Raw genomic sequence first — 20,221 nt, forward strand, 5'->3', positions numbered from 1 at the left:
TATGTAAATTTCATTTTAAATTTAACATAATTATTCACTAAAAATTTTTAATAAAATCAAATTTCAATAGTTTTTAATCTAAGCGATATAATTTTAAATCATTCATTATGAAATATTATATTATTTTATGTTAATTAAAAATATTATATAAATACATAGCGCATGATACATAGATACATATCTATTCAACATTATATGTATCTATTCAATATTATAACGATGTTCTTTTATATTTTTATTACTTATTATATATATATATATATATATATATATATTATAATCTTAATCTTATTCATTTAAAAGTTATATTAGATAGTAAATTAATTTATATAATATTACATTACATTTATTACATTACATTAGAAAGATATATCATGTAAGATTATAAATATACGATCGTTTATAATTAAGATGTTAAATTAATCTTAAATAATACAGATCTTTGGTTTACATTTGATAAGAGCTAGTATTGTAAATTTTAATAACTAGATTCATCAGTTCACTTTCCATGATATGATTCTTGAAGCGAATCAATCTCGCCGAACACGTAGTCTATAAATTTAACTAATGGACTCGTTCCCATTTATCGTATATTGAGTTGCATACATGCAAGTCTGCTCATAACTTTCGTGATATGGAAACGTGATTTCGATTTATCGTAAGGGCAGAGAAACTTTATTATGACATCCGTATTACTCATATATTTGACGAATTATGCCGTTCTACGTCAACTTCCAATGATAGGCAACATGTCTGACAGGTAACTAATAAGTGAAACGTGAATTAATCATTCAAATATTGGATGCTTGTATCGCTTGAACCATGTCGATTATATTTCTTTTCGGGATCGTAAATTTCGATAATCTTATTGGTTCCGCGATTCTAATCTTCTACCATTGATCGCCCGGTAAATTAACCATAACTGATTCTTTCAAATAAATTAAAATTGATTTTTTTGATAATGCGATTAAAACGATGTCATATAATGAGATCACTTTTTGAAAAGTTAAAAAGTGAAACGATTTTTTTAATACATATCAAAATTTGTCCCGAAATAAATAAAAAAAAATGTTTTTAAAAATTTTTCATTTATTAATCAGAAATCAACAGAATTACAATTTAATATTTGTTAATTTTTTAATTAACAAATCAACAGTTCAAATTTTTTTTAATTTAATTTTAATAATTAATAATTTTAATTTCTAAATATGTTTATTTCTGGAAAAATATATATTCATTTTATTAATGATACATTAGTAAATTAATTTTGGTCTGAATTGATTTAAAAATTTTTTTGATTGAAGTAAAATGAAGCTTTATTTAATTAAAACAGATTTCTGCTTTATATCAATTTATGAATTTAAAATATACATATAATAAATTTAAAATACATATAATACAAAGTATGTGTTTGCACAAAAATTTACAGTCTATTCGTAAGAAATGTTTTTTTTTTTCCTTCTTGATCTAAACGAGCGAAAAAATAGATTTTTTTTTAGATAATTGATATTTTCGATTCTATGACATTTATCCGAGTACTATTTGGAAAACTTTTTTAATTAAAATGACAATTTGACTTAAATTTATATATTATTAGAATTTTATAATTTATTTTTCAATAAAATAAAAGCAAAAATGCATAACAATAAAATAAAAGCAAAAATGCATAACAATAAAATAAAAGTAAAAATGCACAACAATAATTGGAACAAAATAAACAACGCAAATAATATAATATATTTATAAAAACAAAAAATTAAAATTAATTAAACTGAATTGTATTTTAATAATTAAATAAAAGTTAAAAACTTAAAAGAAATTTATCAAATCTAACTGATTATAATATAATATTCTTCTAAATATTTTTATATACATATAATAAATTCATTTCATATTTGTTCAATTACGTAATTCTTTGTATAACTTATATTTAATAGCAATTATCAATATAAAAAAGCATTTAATATGCTAATACACATAGAAAAAAAAATGGTGGATTGAAATTGTTGAATATCGAACGCTCTTCTGGACTGATAATTTCAAATTATTCGATGCAGATGTAGTTCGTAAATAAATTGGAACACGCGAAAAGTGACTTCATGATGTATACCAACCAAAGATAAATTATTCACGTAACACAATTTTCCAACAAGTATAAACGTGAATAAAATATTGTTTAATCCATAGATATAAATTTCCTGTTGAACTTTGCTATTTGTAGGTGTATCATTTGGTTATTCATATCGCGCGGATATAATTGCATATAATTTTTTTAAAAAAAGAAACTTTGTTTCGTGAAATTTTTATTTCTATAACATTTGTCGATATACATACATGTTTGTACATATTTACATATATGTATATTTCTATCATTAAATATATTATACATATTGATTTCATAAAATGAAATATTTTATAAATTTTGTTTAAAAGTATCAAGTATATACTCTTATTTATATTTTTGAATTTTTTTTTTAATCGAAATACATTTGAAAATATTAACATATATGCATAGTAAGAATTTTTCGATTATTTATATTTAAAGCATTGAATATTTTTTTTTTGATATAATAAAATTTTTGAAAAAGTATACTTTCTGGAAAGAATATTTTGATGAATGAATTAATATATTCACTTTAAATTGATTACATTGATGAATATATTTTATAGAATAGAAAATTTTAAAATTAAAATAGAAAATAGAAAAATTTAAATTATCATTGGATATGAAATATTAATGTAATAAAATTAATTGAAAAGAATTTTTTAAATTTCTATTATTTTCTCAATATCAAATCACTGATTAAATATGCTTAAAAAAAAAAAAATAAATAAAAAATTTTTATATCAGAATCAAATATTTATAAATATAAATTAATATTAATATCTTAAATAGAATATAATTAATATTTTAAATAAAAATAAATAATAATAAAAAAATTATATATTATATAATGTATATAATGTATTATGTATTATATATGTATGTATTTCAAGAATGATTTGATATTATGATGTATGAATATGGAATCGAATCTCATGACCTGAAGGGTTATCGATTCCTCTAACCTAGTTATTGTGTCACACGATTCATTGTTCTACAAGTCATTGAATAAATACTTTATACAATATATTCATTTTCATTAAATCAATATTTATTTTTAACAGATTTTATTTTGAATAAAATTTTATCGCATTTTTGATTCTGTTTTGATTGTTCTTAATTAATTCATTATTACATTTATTTCGAGTAGAACATAAAATTGTTTAATTTAACATTTAAAATATGAATAACATGTTCATGTTATTACTAACCAGATTTTTTCTCGTATTAGAAAAAGATGAAAGAGAAAATTGTATTATAATCTTGATCAATATAATATCATATATCACTTTTTTATATTTACAAAAATAATTGTAGAGAAATGGAAGTTATTCTTTCAATGTAATATTATATATTTTATATATAAAAACGTGTATCAAAAGAAATTCGCCTATGTTATATAACTTTAAGATTTCATTAAGAAATAAAATAAATATTTTGAATAATTCATTGATTTACAATATTTTTTCTAGATATTTTATACTTTGATTAGTACTTCATTTTGATTAGTACTACTTCATTTTGATTAGTACTACTTCATTCAATGTGATTTATTTTTTGTTGTTATTCACTATCAAAGTTTTATTTTTTCTTTATTTATTTTCATTATATCTGAAAATTCTTCTTGTTAAGTTGTTTAAATTTATTATGTCTTTTAGTTACATTTCCATATTATCTTTCTTTTTAGAATGGTACATTGCTTGAAAAATTAAATTATTTTGTAATAATCAAAACAGAAATAAGAATTTTGGTCGTAAATAATAATAAAAAATAAATAAAATTTTATCAAAACAAAATCCATTGATAAATATATATTATAAATATATGATACTTCTCATATGTTGATATAAAATATTATGATATATATATTTATTTCATTTTTAATCTTGTTATGATGAATAAATTCATCTTCACATTGTGCATATTTATATGATATAAAAGAAATACAAAACATTTTATTTAAGAAATTAAAGATTTTTTATTTGCAAAATATAAAAAACTAATATACATATAAAATATTGATCATAAAAAATTGCAAAAAATTTTTTTCTTTCATTTTTTTTTCTGTTATATGTTTATAAGAAAAATATTAATTATATTAATAGCTACTAATGTTATGAGATTGATTACACGATGCATTCAGTCTAAAGTTTGATTTATGTATTAGTAATTTGATTGAAATATAAAATTTAAGATTAAGAAAAAAACAATAAATTAATAAAAAATTATAGAATTTTTTTTATAAATTTTAAGATATAATTGCAAAGCAAAAAATTATTTGATAGAAAAAGATTTTTTTTATAATTATAATTAAAAATATAGAAAAAAAAGAATGTTCTATAATTAAAAATTTACTTGTCATTGATTATAATTAGAATTTGAAAATATTTCTTTTTGTCAAACAATATGATTATAATTAAAATGAAAATGCAAGGAAGATTTAAATCAGAAATAATTCTAAAATATAAAGAAAATTATTACTATTGTATTATTAAAAATAATTCAATTAAAAATAACCTAATAATTCAATTCAATAATATAATTATATTATATTATAATATTATAATATTATTTATTATGTTAAATATTTTTTTATATATACATATCAATTATAATATTAATTTGATAAATGGCAAAACAATTAAACACATAAAAGAATTTTTACACTTTATTAAATAATTAAATAATCAAACTATGTAGTGTTGTATTGAATTGTATTGAATTCTTTTAAAATTTCTTTGAAGAAAAAAAATTAAATTTATAGTTTTATGTATAATCATTTTTTATTAATCTCATTATTTTCTATAATTATGCTAAATATAAAATAATTTCATTCATTGTAAAATAAATGCTTCATAAATGATTAAATTGATTAAAAATTAGAGGGAATAATATAAATATAGGAAATAATATAAGAAATAATATAAATTTTTATTAATTAAATTTCAAAAAAAAAATATTCGATCATTTTTGTAAATTCAAAAATTATTTATAAAAAAATATTTGCAACTGTAGCGCGTGTTCTATTTTCAAAGCATAGTCACATGGTCCACTTAAAGATACCTGTACAGGAATTTATTCAATGCACATGTATCTATACTGAATATGTGATGTTTCAATCAGAATTTCTCATTGACTCTTCACTCTCGATTATGCTTATATGACCTATCAACCCTTTGAAGCGATAACTGCACACATGAGACCATTTTCATGTTTGCAATGTTTACTATCCTTCTATCATTATGAAGCATGGAAATGTTACATTTTTATTCATATGTATTCATTTGAAAATATATTAGCAATTTCGATTTAATTGTGAAAAAAAAAATGAAATCTATTACAATTAAATATTGCAATATTTGTATATCGTCCTAATAGTGATACATAATTTAAGATATTTTAAATTTTTTTTTTTATTCTATAACAAATTTTTCGACAATAATTGGAATATAATAAGTATTTTCTTAATTAATAAAAAATTTTTATAACATTTTTGAAAATATAGAATTTACGCATACAAATAAAAATACAAATAAAAATACACTTACACTTAATAGATTTTTCGAATATAAAATATCTAATTAAGATTTTATTCAAGTATTCGGAGGAAATAGAAAATATATCCAAAAAATGATTTTTAAATTTTTAAGGATGAGATTAAATAAATACAAAGAACAAAAATATTCGTTGAAACTTATCTTTAAAATTATAAACAGTTTAATTTCATTAAAGGATATAAACTTTATCTTTGTGTTCATCTAATGTAAAATTGAATTCTTTATAATTAAATTAGAGATTTTTATGAAAATACATATTTTTATAATATATATGTTTTGCATACTTCATAAATATAATATAAATAAATATATTATATATTTTTCTTTCATATTAATTTTATTAAATATTAATAATAGTTGAATATTATGAGCAAATTTAATAATATTTTGAATAAAATTCTGAATTATGATATAATTGATGATTGAACAAAAAAGAATAGTTCATTCATAGAATAAAGATGAATTCTGAACATATATTGAATATATTTCATTACATCTTGTTATTTATTTTTTCAGATAAATAATAGCAATGAAAATCATGAAAAAAATATTTTTATATGATTTATAATCAAACTTGGATATTTTTTTTTGAATTTACAAAATTTATTTTTTATTATTTATTAATTTAATTTTTGAATTTATAAAAATTTTACAAAAAATTTATAAATTACATTATTTTAAAATTATTTGAAAAATAATTTAATTTTGAAATAATACAAATATTTCATAATCACATTACAAATATAAAAAATAAATATTTAATTTTTAAACATATATGATATATTTTTGATATTTAACAAATTAAATTATTTGTTGTTTGCTATGCTTATCTATTATTTATTATTCTTTATTTGATTTTAATGAAAATAACTGATTTTTAATATTTAATGTTCATATTATTACTGTTTATTAACGTTATATAATATATAATCATTATATTATATATAATCATTTATAATTTAATATTTATTTTGATTATTATTTGAAAAACAAATTAAGAAATAAACATTATTTTCTCAAACAATTCTTCAATTTATTGCTTAATTGACCAAATAAAGAATTATAATATCAATTAAATAAATATATTATTAAATAATATATTTAATAAACATTATAGACAAAATATATTATTTAATAGGCATTAATTAACATGTTTGAAATAAGTTTCATCCAGATTTAATTGAAATTGCATAATAAGTAAATAAAAAATTATTGATATGTAAATATATGTATTCTACATAATTTAACTATTCTGTATATAATACTATTCTGTATATAATACATAACATGTTTCCTAGATAAATTAAGTATTTAAATTTTTTTTAGATGCATAAAAATCTACATATGATTTAAAAAATAATCTTCAACATATTTTTGCATACCAAATTTTGTATTTTAGTCTATAATATTTCAATTTTCTATCTCGTTCATTCAAACATTCTATATAGAGATAATCGAGAATTTATAGGATTCAAAGCATCTAAATTTAAATAATATACGATTATTATGAAATTTTGTAATAATTGAAAAAAAATCGACTCGAAAAGACATAAAAGCTTTACAAATTAATATTACAAAAATCTGATTTTTTTTTCATACTTTTTAAATTTTATAATTATTTAAATTTTTTTTTAAATGTTCGCACAAAAACATCCGTAATCTACATATAACTTAGAAAATAATCTTCAACGTACATTTTTCATATCAAATTTCATATTTTAATTCGTGTCATCCCTTTAATTGAACTTTTATCTAATTCCTAATCAAACGTCCCGTACACGGATAGTCGAGAGAATTTACACGATCCAAAGCATCTAAATCTGAATAATATACGATTATTACGGAATTCGCGGCAATCGAAAGCTAATCGATTCAAAAAGAAAATCCGCGACACGAGCGGACGAACGTAACAGGCAGCGAGTTCAAAGGGCAACGGTAATTGCTCGATTACCATTACCGCATCGTGTATCTCGTATCGAGTTTATGACTTGCGCAAGATTTAGATCCGGAATTCCCACATCCTGGGACACTCAAGTGAGTTAAAGCCAACGCGCTTTAGTTGGGAATTAATGTTGCCGCATGTTCATCGGTCGCACGATGCCTTCGCTTATAATTTATCTCGGTTACGGCACGAGCACTGCGTTGAGAAGCTGTTTGTAAACCAGACGTAACACATCGTTCGCCAAATAGACAAGAAATTTCAAATTTGTTCGGCAAGGGTGTACAATAAATATTATTTCAACCGCGTGTTCATTCTAATAATACTGGTTATACCACCTTTAATGGTTGGTATAAATTATGAGGGATGGTAGTTACATAATGGCGGATTAACGGTTGATTAATGACGCAGTGTTATTTTCTATATGTTCTCAAATTAATGATTAAAACAATTAGAATTGTTATGACGCTTAATTTCTTAAGCGGTTCTGAGTCGATTGAATTTATATTTATAATTGATACGATATTTTTTTTTAATTAATTAAAAAATATTTGCATATTTATATTAATTAGATTTCACATATTTTTAATTATATATCTATTATTAACTTTTTTTTTTTAATTCTAATGTCAAAAAATCCGCTGTTTACTGATCTTATCTTACATTATAATCTTACATTATACATTACATTATTCATTAGTTTCTTAATTATTAAAATATGAAATATTAGAAAATTGAATAAATAATTCTGATATGAATTCTGATGTGAATTAGCAATTTTTTCAAATTTTCATTTTAACTCTCTTCATTAAATCATGTGATCACTGTTAATCGACCGTCATGTTTGTTTGTCTTGTTAATATTATTACTAATTATTTGCTTCATTTTACTAATTATATGATTTATAAATCTCGTAAAACTATTTATGAATTTTAGTAATATCATTTTTTACTAGAAAAAGTTAACTACACAGTTAATAGGAAAGTCTTTATTGCAGAATTTATTGTAAATTATTGACATGTAATAATAAATTCAAATCTAACAAATCTAAAAAAAAATGCTACGTAATTACGATTTTATTTTCTTTTTTATTGGTAATAATTTTTAAAAATATTTTATTTTGAATATTTTTTATATTTCTGCATATTATGAGCATTTCTTTCATCATGACAAAAATTTCTAAGTAAATAATCTCCTTACGTTGTATTAGATAATGCTAATATCTGGCATTTAAATTTGAAAATTAATAACTCAATAATGGCTTATAAAAAATATAAATATAAATAATGATTTAAATATATTTCAATATGTTTCAATATTACAATTACAAGAATATGAAATAAAAAATGTAGGATTTTATCTAAAAATTTAATTGTAACTTTCACGTTATCTCAACATTCCAATGTTATCTTAAAAAATTATATATTTTATTAGAATTTAATTTTATTTCATTTTACTTTAATGTTTAATTTCAATGTTCTTGCAATATTGGTATATTCTTGCTGTATTCATGAGAAATTCACTTAAAACTATAATAATCTATAAAATATTGTACATGTATATTACAAATATATGTGTATAATCATTTCAAATCATTTACAATTTAAACATTTAGTTTGTAGAATTTTCTTATAAATTTTTAAACTTAATATATATAGATGTATTTAAAATATTTAAAATTACAATAGGATCAATATTAAATTATTTTATCGAATATATTTACTTTTTAGTATCAAAACAATTTAAACTAAAAATAAAGTTTCATAAGGAAAAGTCATTATAAAATATTCAATTTATGGTGGATAGAAGATAAATCATCCCTATTGAAGATTTAAATTTTAAAAAAATGTGATTTTACTTAAAGTCTTTTAAAAGTCTTAAAAAAAATCTTTTCTTTTTTTCTTATCGAAATATAAGTACAAGAAATTACATTTTCATTGATTCAAAAATAATGATAAAATATAGAAAATATAAGAAAATTTATATCTACATTTTTATGAATTTAAATATATGTATATATATTTAAATATATATTCATATTTATATAATTTTCATATATAAATTTCTTTGATAAAATTAAATCATATTTTAATTTGGCTTTCTTTACGAACAAAATCAATATTTATTTACTTTCTATTAAAAATTGCCTTATATTTTTTTTAAATTAGATTAAACTTCATTTTTATATTAAATTAGTTTCGATGCATACATTCTGCAATTTTACTTACCATATTTCATTTCATTTCGATAATTAATTTATTAACAAATTTTTATTAATCAAACCATATAAATATTCTAAAATATAAATTAAAAAAAATTAAAATAAATTATTCACATAAATTCAATTTTTCTCAATTTTTAAAAAAAAGAAACGAATTTATTAGTTTTATAATCACTAATTAGTTATCCATGCCGTTAGATAAAAAAGATTGAAAATTGCCTAGTTAGATTAATAATGAGAACATATTGTATTACGAAATCACGGAATTGAATTATTCAGAAAAGGCATCAATTCATCAGCACGATGGATTGTTGACATTTCTATAGGTGGTCAGCATCGATTGCCTCCTTTCCGGTCGATGCGAAAATCTTATCAGGATTTCGTTCTTATCTTTCTCCAGAATCGAATAAATTGTCGATTATATATCAGTGGTTGTACACATACATATACTCTAGAACCTATATTTTCTTTTGCCCTGCCTTGTTTCTCGATCGGTTCTTACTGAGAAAGAGAAAAAAAGATTGATCATGTTATCATATTTTTGCAAAATATGGAACCATTAACCGAGAAGATTCAAAAGGGGTTGGCCCATTCGTGTAAAAAGAATCGAATGAAGAGAATATTTTAATCGAGCGGTAGTATTATATGCAAGATATCGATAGGGAAAGAAATGAAAGCAATTATGATGTTAGCTGGCCGATTTATTTTAAACACGCAACAGCCAAACATCTCGGATGGTTAATTAGTGGTTATAGGTTATCGTCTTTCATGCTACTAATTAAAATCGTGTAAGAAAAATCAAATTTATTCTATTATTCTTGAATTCTTAATAACAAATAGGAAACGATAAATTTTGATTGATTCGTATTAATGGGCTTGAGAACTTGTAATATCGATTTTTAATTTTTAGATAAGGGAATTTTGCGTCGAATTTTATTTGACGAAATTAAAATAAGAATGAAAAAAACAACAATTTACATTTTAAAAAATGATAAATTTATCTAAAGTAGAAATAAAGCATTAAAAAAAAAGTTCTTAATATCTCTATTAAAACATATTATAAAGCCAAGTGAATATCGAAGTCAATTTTGATAAAAAATTGTTATTTTAATTAATTTAATTTAAATTTGTTGAGTGTCCAAATATTTTTTAACGTGGAAAATTAATTCTTATTAAATTTTTAATATTACTTTATTATATCAAGTTAGTTAAACAAGTTATATATATTTGTATATATTTGTAAAACTTTATTAAAATAAATTTAAAATTCATTTCTTTTCAAAATTAACGAAAATATAGATTGTTAAAAGTAAATATTACATTAGTATCCAAATATTTTTACAATTCATTTTATGTCTTTAAGAAAATAATTAAACTATCGTTATTGAAAAAATTCGAGATTATAAATTTTCAACAACGTCTCGTCAATAAAAATAATTGTAAAGATGTTAACAATTTAGAAAAATTTTTTAAAAATAATAATTCATCATAATAATAAATCAATGAATAATGCTCTTATCTAATATTACATTTCAAGCGAAAACATGGAATTTTTATGAATAAATTTGGCTTTTTATGAATAAAAAGGGAAAATAATGTAAAATATTTTGTATCAAATTATCTCTCGTACCGTATGCTCAGAAATCGCTTGTAATTGCTTTTATACACGCACACTTAAATCATTATATTAACCACGATTATCGTGTCCGCCCATTCCCTTCAATCGCTTCATTAAATGCCATCGTTCGAGAAAACGATACAGAAAATTGTAAAGCTATTCAATGGATTTTCATGCTCATTTTCTCACGACATTAAAACCACTAACGCAGTAAACACTTAATAATTACGTGTGCGATCTGTCATTACATAAAACCTATTGTCCGGTATCAATCATATTTTTCCAGTAATCTACAATTATCACGTAAATGTTAAATCAGTCCAAACACGGATATTAATCGCTTGAAACGATTGGTTTCGAAACAAAAAAAAAAAAAAAAAAAGAAAAAGGAAAAAAATACTTTCAAGATACCGTATGAACGTTAACAGGGTAATTTAACGTTAATCCGAATGTAGCCAGTTTCGATTCGGCCATTAACGACTCGCCATAATTACTACGAGCGTGCGAATAAATCGAGGGGTCATGCCAGGAAATATCCTCCATTCGTTTCGTTCTACGGTCCGGCGACCAGCAATCAACGAGATTTCGAGGACGATCAATAGCTGTATGACTGAACGTTCGACGTCGAGGGATTTACTACAGACGTATCATAGTTCATAACGGTACGAAAGGAAGAATGTGATGGGGTTAGAGAATGCGGGAGATCAATTGGTTGAACCTCGACCGGAAGGGAATCAAGGAGAAAACGGAACGATAGCGTTAACGACAGATGTATCGTGATATAGATGTTATCCGGCCGCGTTCTTCCGACATCTTATTATAACGATGAAGAAGAGAGAGAGAGAAAGAGAGAGAGAGAGAGAGAGAGAGAGAGAGAGAGAGAGAGATGAAAATAGAAAAATAGATCTATATCAACTATTAAGTTTTTTAATTACGTTAATTTTATATATAGGCATTTTATCTCAGAGGAAAGTTAAATTACGGTAAAAAGGAAAAATTAAAAGAATGAATATTTTTCAATGATTTTTTATTTTTTCTTTATAAATATTGAGAGAATATGAAGAGAATATAATGAAAAATAACAGAAAATAATTAATAATTATTGAGATTAAATAGAGCATATCAGAATAATGGAGTAATCGAATAAAATGATGTTGAAAAATTGTTTTTTTAAAAACAAAATGTTATACAATTTTATATAAAGTTAATAGAAACAAAAATTATTTTTTTTATTTACAATTTTTTTCTGGTTATTTGATTTAAAATAGAATTCAAGATGAGATTTAATAATTGTACATAACTCATGCATTATATAAAACATGATACATACATTATGTACATTATATGCAGTTTTTTGCTAATATAAGCATTGGATTTACTAATAAAATTTAAAAAAACAACTATGTTATATAACAATATATATACAATATAATTTTGATTAATCTATAAATTTTTACATAAATTTCTTATAAAATATCTTATCATAATCGAAATATTAATAAAAGATAAAGATAATTTTTAAAAAAAAATTTACATTTTATATTTTTTATATATTTATATGTGCATTAATTTATCGTTAAAAAAATTCTAATTTAGAAAATTAAATTTCTTTATTATGCATTGCAAACTGTTCGAAAGTTAAAAATTGAAATTATTTATTTTTTTAGAAAATTTAATTTTTTTTTAATTAAAATTTAATATATTTTGATATATAATTAAAAAATAATCGAATCTATTGTTTAAATTATATATTGTTATTTATATATGTAACTGAAATAATAATAAAAAATTTTGTCAATTACGATATATTTTTTTTATTTCTTCTTTTTTCTATTTTTCTCTTTAGAACATATTATGTGTTATATTATATATTTGTATATTATATATATGTTACTTTTTTTCTGTCTCAGGAGAACAATTAGAATAAAATACAATTATTCAAGTTTTTATTGCATATATGTTTGCAGAAATAGAGAATTTTTATTTTTACAGAAATAGAAAAAAATTCCAAGTATGAATTTATTTGCCAAAAGACGGAAAAGTTGTGAGAAGATTTTCCATTATATATGTATATAATTTTATATATATTGAAATTGTTTAAACTGATGAAATTATTTTTTTTTTATATACGAACGTACTATTTCTAAAGTCTGTAACCTGAGCATACATATGATTAATTTTTGTTTTATTTTTTTCTTATTATTAAAAAAATAAAAATTATATATATATAAATCACAATTATTTTTTTATATTCATTCTTTCAATTAAATAATATTTGTTAAGAAATATATAATTTTTCAGAACTTTTATAAATCATATATATTGTTAAAACTGAATTTTGCAATAGACTTAATTTATTATGTACAAAATTAACAAAAAAAATTCTACAAATTTATTTAAAAATTAACAATTTTATTTTATCTTTAATTATATCTTTGCATTAATTATTTCATATTAGATTTTGTTTTTTTCTCTTCGGTTTTTTATTCGCAGAGATTGCATTTACCATTGAACATATTTCTACGATTATGAAACAATCTCTTCGGCAGAATTAATTACGTATCGAACAATCGAGACAACTTAGTTTGATTAACAGTAATTTAATACCGTTATAAATTATATATTTATCATTTATTACTAAAAATTATACGATAGATCTATATATTCCGGGATGTTCACTCCAAACAATTATAATTCAATAAGCATGAATATGAACGATGAATATGCATTTTCACTTTGGAAAATTGTAATACTAATTATAGTTCCAAAAGTAATTCTTTTGGGTCCAAATTATTATAATTGTAGATATTGGGAGAAAAAATAATCGAAATTAATTGAAGTCGTTAATTTATATAATATTAAATCCGAAAATTGATATTTTTTAAAGATTGAAGTTATTATTATTTAAAAAAAAAATTATTACAACTTTTTTATGATTTTTATTTAAAAGAATACTCTTTTGCAATTTTGATGATCTGAAGTATATTATCAAATTCAATATTCTAAATAATTTTTCTCTATATACATTTTTTATTTTTGTAAAATTGTCGATAACTTCATAAAAAATTCTATCAATAATTGTAACAATGTATGTTTTATTAGCTTATATAATATTTAGTATTATATAATACTAAATATTAGTATTATATTAGTATTATATAATATTAGTTTCAAATGATTTTACGGCAATAACTCAAACTTAACTTTTTGTTTATAATATCTATAAATAAGAATTGATGTGGATTTTTTGGATAAAATCTCCGTACAACTTATGATAATCTGTATTAAGTTTATGCTAGTATTAAATCTAATCTAACCTAATTGTAATTTTATATAAATACGTCACAAACATTAAAAATATCATGTATAATATTTCTATTTATAATTTGAAAAAGAGCAAATGATAATAATAAGATAACATAGGGAAAACATAGGAAATGTTGTTCAGAATTATATCATTATTTGTTAATATATTATATATATATATATTCCATATAGTTTAATTAATTAATAAATGATTTTTTTTTCTTTATAACAATTGATGCCAATTTGCAAGGATTGAAATGAATTATAATAAATATATTACATTATATCTTATATCTTATGAAATGAAATATAAATCAGAATTGTAAATGATTTAATAAAAATCTATTAAATTATATTGTAAATTCTAACGCACAAAAAAAATATTAATGAAAAACTTCTATTTAATTGGTTCAAACTTCTTGTATTTCTTTCTATTATTTGTATTCTATTATTTGTTGTCTAAATCAAGCTAATGAACGAAGAGTTGAAAATTCGTGCATTCATGAATTTAAATTTGAAAATAGAACAATATATACGTACAGCAAATTTCATTTAATGAAATTATGAAAATATGACTATCATTAATTTTTGTCTAAGTTTCTCGCAAATAAGCGATTCAAGGATGATAATCAAAAGAATACGATAATTATATTAATTATATTTTGTAAAATAGATTAATTATATTTTGTAAAAAAACCAAAAGATTTTATATTTAAATTTATATATATTATAAAATATTATGTATTATAAAACTTTGGAAAAGAATTAGAAAAAATAAATAATAATTATTTTTCTATTATATTATTTTTCTATTATATTATTTTTCTATTATATTATTCTATTCTATTATAAATAAAAATATGTTTTTTAAAACATATATTTGTATATAGAATATTCTAAAATTCATGATTTCGGAAAAAAAAAAATCAGAAATAACGAAATTGCATAAGACAGTTTGTTTTCAAATTAAATCTGAAAATTTTAAAAATACAAATGGAATTAATTGATTCTACATAAACATGAATAAATTATTGATAAAAAATTATTTTAAATATGAAAATAAGAAAAAAAAATATAAAATACATTTTTTTCCTTTTAAAAATTAATTTTCAAGAAAATTGAAAATTCATCATATATTTACAATTTTTTGATTATAGATATTTATTAGTTTTTTTAAAAACAAGAATATAAACGATAAAATTTTATTTTATATTTGTTGTTTATTATCACATTAGTAAAATAATCATTTATTAATAATTCATTAGTATCCAATTAAGAATTAAAATTTCATTTATATTTAAGAAAATTCTATTTCTATTCTATAATTTGATTTATTTGAAAATGAAATCTCATATGAAAAAAATTTTATTCTATATTTTCATTTTAGTTTGAGTCATGAAATCTAATCTCATTTGTATTATGACATATATATATAATAGATTAAAGTTCCTATACACTTTATTATAATATATGATTTACTATGATTATATATCATATATATATATATATATATTATAGTATAAAATATTAATTTTAGAAATTGCTTATTTGAAATATTATTTGAAATTATTTTCTTATATTTCAATAAAATATTTATTTCAAAATAATATATTTATATAAATTGATATGAAAATAAATATTTGAAACTGTTGCAAAAAAATATTTATTCACTAAATCCTGCATCACTTTAAGAAATAAAAAAAAAACATTAATTTCTATTAATATATATTATTTATAATATATTATATTATTTATTACCTCCAATTCTAATAAATCTATGTATATATATATATGTATGGATAAATATTATAATTACGCGTTCTCTTAGAATATTATTTCCTCTTATTTTTTTTACTTCCATCTACTATTGTCTTTTTTTTTTCATAAAATTTCTAATGTATTATAATGTAGAATATTCATATATATGTATATGTATATGTATGCAGAGTACTTTAGGAATTAACATTTTACATGAGCATATAAGCCATTTGGTTACATGTACCAATCTATCTTTTAAAGCTTACTACATTTGTTTTAAATAGTCTTTCTTCTTCTATGCGTATTAACATTCGCGCACGCAAACACGCTGATGTATACTATAGATGTTGTATTTACTTTCTCTTTTTCGTTATCATTATTGACCATGGTAATTCTCTCTTTATTTTTCTCCAATTTCTTCTTACTTTTTACTAATTGGCACTCTAAAAATAATGTAGTTTAAAAATACTGGCAATATGATCTCTATTCGTTTTATAGCGATTTTTTTTATATTCTTTTTATATTTTTTTTTTATTTTTTTATATTTTTTATAATTAGTACTTGTTTTTTTACATTATACTAATACAAATAAATGCAAATAAGTGCAAAATAATTAGAATAAAAAAAAATTAAAATATTTATAAAAACCTATTTTCGACCTTGGTTTTTTAATACATTGTCAAAAGTATCACAGTGAATAGTATTGTGAAAATTTTAGTTGGTGATAATTGGTTTTATTTATTTATTAAAAAGTTATTAACTTAATATAATCTAAAATCATATAATACAATATAATATAAATTATAAAATCAAAAATTAAATTTTTGTTTAGTCAATTAATTTATATAATTCTAAGTTAATTTTTAATCAAAATTAAAGAAAAATTTATGTAATTTAATTATCACTCAATTTATTTTTTTAATCTGATGTAAAATTAATGTAACTTAAACTGTAACTTTTCGAAGAAAAAAAAAGTTTTTGTTAATAATTTCTTAATGAACAACATTAAATAAAATCTGTACAATGAGAATGATGACTAATATATTAAAAAATCACCAAGATTGTAAAATCGGACAATAAAAATTCAATATTACCTAAAATAAAAGTTTAATTCAATATAACAAAAATAAAGAAATTTAATACCAATTTTTCGTTCTTTTTTCTTAATCATCATCATAAAAGAATTTGATTTATATACATACTAAATATAATGTAAATAAATATAATAATAAATTATTATTTACAAATTACAAATTACATATTTTATATCATTTATTTTATCTCTTGCTATTAATTGACAATCGTTGAAATAAAAGATAAATTGATAATAATAAAATATGATAATAAATGATGATAATAAAAAATGATGAATGAATTTTTGATTGTTGTTTAATTATAAATTTAATAATCAATAAATTAATTTAAATTAATATACTTATTTATATTAATATACTAACTGCTAACTTAATTTAATTGAATTACATAACACAATTAAATTATATTACTATTTTCTTCATATAATTATTTTATCTCCACAATAGTTGTTATTCAAAATTAATAATTAAGGCAAATATAAAAAATGGATTAAAAATCCTTTTAAATGGATTAAGAATCTTATTCAAACCTTAGATCTCATTTATTTGCAGTATTTGTAATAGATTTCACAAATGAACGGTAGAAATAAGAGATGCGTGCAAAGCTCATCGTTATATATGGAATTATATATGGAAATTGAAATTCATTTGCAAATGAAAATTCGATACTAAAGAGCTATATAACATTAATAATAACATATTTATGATTATGTATATTATGTATACTACTATTAGATTATTTTTATAATCGTAATTTGATTTATAAAAAGATATTTCTGATTATTAGGAATATATGATAAAATATACGATTCACGATAAAAAAAAAAAGAAAAAAAAAACATGTACAAAATATAATTTTTCATGTAATTGGGTCAAGTAATAGTTTTAAAACTATTATATTATATATTATTAATAAAGATAAAAAAAATATTTTATTAAGCAAACTGAATTACAAATGATTTATTACAAGATAGTTTTTACTTTGAAAATGAAAAATAATAAAACAATTTAAATATCGCTATTATTTTTCAAAATATGAAACTCACTAAAAATAAATGAATTTGATATCAACTCTAGAAATTTTAACAATAATTTTTATTAACAAACTTCAAAAAAATTTTATAATTAATTTATACGTTTAATCATTGAATCTTGCAAGATTGATATGTTGACCATTTATTTATTTATAAAATATTTCTTATTTCATAGAGATGTAATAGGAATATATGATAAAATAATCAAATAAAATATAATATTATTATGTAAAAATGTAACAATTTTGTATAATCCAAATGAGAGATGATATATTCTTTACGAATATATAAAAAATAATACAATGCCATATAGTTTTATCATTCATTTTCTAAAAACTGATGTCGTTCTTAAAAAAAAATTTCTTTTTTTTAATGAAAAAAAATCAATTTCACGTGAATACATATTTAATATTGGCATATAATTCAAAATTTGATTAGTGTTTATTTCAATTAACTGTTCATTAATTTAATCGATAATATGATGGACATTTATTTAGAAAAATTGTTCGTTATAACTCATTTATATTTTACAGGTAATATTGATGGCAATTCAGATGAGAGAGTTAATAGAGTAATATTCGTATGAATACAATCTCAATGTGGTAGTTAAATTTCACTCCGATCATTAAATGTTTTTCTTCTTTCATCATTAAATGTTTTTCAACGCGTAAACAAGAACTTTGAAATGAAAAACGCTTGGAAATTCCATTTGAAAATATTTAAACTATATTACTAGACTTAATGTTTGCAAATGAATATATGTAATGAGCTAAAATTTCGTTTGAGTACACTTCGATGGTTCAGAAATACAAACGAAAGGTAATCGAGAGATTTTAAGATTTTAAGATTATAAATGCTGTAAATAATGTTTTAAAATTATTTGAATAATATTTTAATATTTAAAACTATATGAAATACAATATAATTATTTTTCTATACATCGAAGTAAGTAAATTTTATAAAGTAATTTGATCAATGCATATGAAAAATATTTTGATTTACTGATAATTAAAATTATCACTTAATATTATAGTTATTTTAAAAATGTGTATAATAAATACAACAATATATAATAATACATCTATAATAAAATTTTTTATGTACATATTCTATATTCTATTCTATGTATATATAAGGATATCCATTATGTATTAATACTCGAATATGATTGGTCAAAGCGATATCTCTAGAAAGAGACTTCAAGTATCGCAATTAATTCTTCGCGATTTAGATCCAAAATCTCTGCTCTTTGCCGCACAAGTATCGCGAAGATGGTTAGAAATTTGTAAATCCGATAAAATTTTGCGACTGCGAAGCTCCATAAGAGAGAAACGAGCAGTATGAGGAAACAAATTTTTGGAGAAGATTCAAGAATTGATTAAGAAGAATACAGGAATTGAGGAAAAATAGAAACGTGGCATGTACGAGACTCGAAGCAGCTGTTATATTTGGAATAAAAGTTGCTTCAAGAATATCACCATCAAGAAATGTAAAAAAAAAATAATTCCTTAGCTATAAAAACTCGAAAATGTATTAGAATGTAGTGTAATAAAATAATAATTGATTTATATTGTTATATTGTATTTAGTT

The sequence above is a fragment of the Apis dorsata genome, unplaced genomic scaffold (assembly GCF_000469605.1).
Source record: "Apis dorsata unplaced genomic scaffold, Apis dorsata 1.3 scaffold_235, whole genome shotgun sequence".
NCBI lineage: Eukaryota > Metazoa > Arthropoda > Insecta > Hymenoptera > Apidae > Apis > Apis dorsata.